The following is a 3,992-nucleotide window of genomic DNA, read 5'->3' on the forward strand; positions in this document are numbered from 1 at the left end:
ACAAGGTGAGGTGGAGGCGGAATTGCATGGGGGGAAGTGGGTGGGAGGTACACACCCTCCCCACACCTGACCCTATTTCACCCAGCGTTCTTGCAGCCATTCTCACGGACCTGTTGAAGCGCCAGTCAAGCGCGAAACAGCTGTTGTCCCGCACAGCCACACTCCCTCCCCAGCACCCTCGGCCGTGAAGATGTACTACGTGCTTCAATAAAAGTTACCTGCAATGGATCTCCTGTGAGTGCGCTCCTTCTTCTTCTCTCTTCTCTAATTATATCTATGTATAAGGCAGACAAAAACCATCGGCCCCTTCGTCTTGGAGCCGAAACATATGGGTTTCTTTAACAACACAAGAGGCTACTGCCGACAATCACCAATGACGGGTCCATCGGGTACAATCAACTAATCGTTACAATCCAACCTCACGTACAGATGACCAGTGAAATGCCAAATCCACACTTCCCATATAACAGGAACTCAGCAGTACACAAGGTCTCATCAGGTTTATTATGAACAGATGAAGTGACCTACGGATCAACTTACCCAAACTCATCGAGGCTAAGACAAAGAGACAAGTTCAGGTAGTGTAAGAATAAAACTTCTTACCTTGCTGCAGCATTCCTGAGTTGTCTGTCTAGACAACTCAGCAAAATGTGTGGATCAAGCAGTCTTTTGAGCTAGCCCTGTTCATTGCACCAGGTTTGTCATCACCACAAAATGTGTGACACTCTGAGACATTGTGCCTGTTCCAAATTAAATTGTAAATTTCAAATTTGTGCATGGAAGAGCCACTCTGATACATTAAGAATCAAAGCAGATCTCTTTATTATTACAAAATAACATCATCTTATATAGGTTACTAGCTGAAGAGCCCGGTGTTGCCCAGGCCTAGTTTTGCATGTGGCGAGTTTTGCATGTGGCAAATTTTGCGCGTGGCGAGTTTTGAGTGGCGACTTTTGTGTTTCGACTTTTATGTTGCGAGGTTGGTGTATGTGTGGTGAAATGTGTGCTGAGGGAGGTATATGTGTTCAAGCATATGGTACTGTGTGGCGCATTTTGTGTGTGTGTTCATATCCCCGTGTGTGGTGAGTATCCCATGTCGGGGCCCCACCTTAGCAACTGTATGGTATATACTCTTTGGCGCCATCGCTCTCATTCTTTAAGTCCCCCTTGTTCACATCTGGCAACTGTTAATTTGCCTCCAACACTTTTCCTTTCACTTTTTTCCCATTATGTAGATAAGGGCAAAATTGTTTGGTGAATTGGAACGCGTGGGATTAAAATTTCGCCTCACAGCATAGCCTATGACGCTCTCAGGGTCCAGATGTGCGACTGTGCAAAATTTTGTGGCTGTAGCTGCGACGGTGCAGATGCCAATCCCGGACACACACACACACACACACACACACATACACATTCAGCTTTACTGTATATATTAGACTAGATGGTAGCCCGATTCTAACGCATCGGGTATTCTAGAATATGTATGTAGTTTATTTATGAAGATTTTAGAATAATACATTGAATACACAGGATTCGACCGCGACCAATTAGCGAAGCATGGTTCAAATCCCACGCCAATTCGCAGCCGGACTGCGCCTGTCGCTGATTGTTTGTGGCCGGCCATGTAGTATATAACAGCCCACGTAGTAAATAGCACAGGCACGTAGTATATTGCACAGCCACGTAGTATATAGCACAGCCACGTAGTATATAGCACAGCCCACAGAGTATATAGCACAGCCCACGGTGTATATAGCACAGCCACGTAGTATATAACACAGCCCATGGAGTATATAGTACAGCCACATAGTATATAGCACAGCCCATGGAGTGTATAACAGCCCATGTAGCATATAACACAGCCACGTAGTTTATAACAGCCCACGTAGCATATAACACAGCTCACGTAGTATATTGCACAGCCCACGTAGTATATAGCACAGCCCACACAGTATATTGCACAGCCCTCGTAGTACATTGCACAGCCCACATAGTATATTGCCCAGCCCACGTAGTATATAGCACAGCCCATGTAGTATATTGCACAGCCCACGTAGTATATTGCACAGCCACATAGTACATTGCACAGCCCACGTAGTATATTGCACAGCCCACGTAATATATTGCACAGCCCACGCAGTACATTGCACAGCCCACGCAGTACATTGCACAGCCCACGCAGTACATTGCACAGCCCACGTAGTATATTGCACAGCCCATGTAGTATATAGCACAGCCCACGTAGTATATAGCACAGCCCACATATTATATTGCACAGCCCATGCAGTACATTGCACAGCCCACTATTACATTGCACAGCCCACGTAGTATATTGCACAGCCCATGTATTATATTTCACAGCCCACGTAGGAAATTGCACAGCCCACGCAGTATATAGCAATGTGGGCATCATATCCCTGGTAAAAAAAAGAAATAAAATAAAAAATAGTTATATACTCACCTTCCGTTGGCCCCGGATCCAGGCGAAGCGGTTACCGACGCTCCTCGCGCGCTCCGGTCCCAAAAGTGCATTGCGGTCTCGCGAGATGATGACGTAGCGGTCTCGCGAGACCGCTACATTATCATCTCGCAAGACCGCTATGCATGGAGCGGTCACCGGAGCGTCGCGAGGAGCGGGAAAGGCCGGTTCTGGATCCGAGGGGCCGACGGACGGTGAGTATATAACAATTTTTAATTTTTTTTATTATTTTAAACATTGGATCTTTTAACTATTGATGCCGCATAGGCAGTATCAATAGTAAAAAGTTGGTCACACAGGGTTAATAGCAGCGGTAACAGAGTGGGTTACCCACGGCATAACGTGGTCTGTTACCGTTGCCATTAACCCTGTGTGAGCGCTGACTGGAGGGGATTATGGAGCAGGCACTGACTGCGGGGAGGAAGGAGCGGCCATTTTGCCACCGGACTGTGCCCGTCGCTGATTGGTCGTAGCCATTTTGCCGCGACCAATCAGCGACTTGAATTTTAATGACAGAGGCCGTGACCAATGAATATCCGTTACAGACAGACAGAAAGACAGACAGAAGGACAGACAGAAAGACGGAAGTGGCCCTTAGACAATTATATAGTAGATTAGTATTCATACATTGTAACAATATAATTGGCTCATCTTATTTCTAAATATGTGCTGGCTAGGGTTGAGCGAAACGGATCGGACAAATTCAAAAATCGCCGACTTTCGGCAAAGTCAGGTTTCATGAAACCCGACCCGATCCTAGTGTGGGATTGGCCATGAGGTCAGCGATCTTCGCGCCAAAGTCGCGTTTCGTATGACACGTTCAGCGCCATTTCTCAGCCAATGAAGGAGGATGCAGAGTGTGGGCAGCATGATGACATAGGTCTCGGTCCCCACCATCTTAGAGAAGGTCATGACAGTGATTGGCTTGCTTTCTGCGGTGTCACAGGGGCTATAAAGGTGCGTGCACGCCGACCGCCATCTTACTTCTGCCGATCTCAGCATAGGGAGAGGTTGCTGCAGCTTCGTCAGAAGAAGGGATATAGTTAGGGAGGGAAGATTAACCCCCAAACCGCTTGTGCTGTAGCGATTTCCACTGTCCAACACCACCTTTTTTTCGCAGGGACAGTGGAGGCTATTTTTTTGTGCATCAGCTCTGTAGCTTATTAGGCTGCCTTATAAGGCTCCCTGATAGCTGCATTGCTGTTTGCATCGCTGCTGTGCAAACCAACTGCTTTTTTAAAAGCAAAAATCCTGTTGATCCTTTCTGCAGTTATCTTGTTTATTTGTCCACACTTTTGTGTGCAGCAGTCCTTTTTGTTGCTGCCATACTTGTCCTGAGATCATTGTAGGGAGATTGAAATTGTACTACAGTCCTTGGATTTTTTCAGATATCTTCCAGCCACTATCTGCCACTTACATTGTGTTGTGTTACACACAAGGCCTGAGTTGTGGTGCAGTCTCCCCCCAAAAAAGGGTGTTTAAAATTGTCACAAAGTGGATATACGTCAGTTCT

This window comes from Ranitomeya variabilis, chromosome 1, assembly GCF_051348905.1.
Source record: "Ranitomeya variabilis isolate aRanVar5 chromosome 1, aRanVar5.hap1, whole genome shotgun sequence".
In the NCBI taxonomy this organism is placed as follows: domain Eukaryota; kingdom Metazoa; phylum Chordata; class Amphibia; order Anura; family Dendrobatidae; genus Ranitomeya; species Ranitomeya variabilis.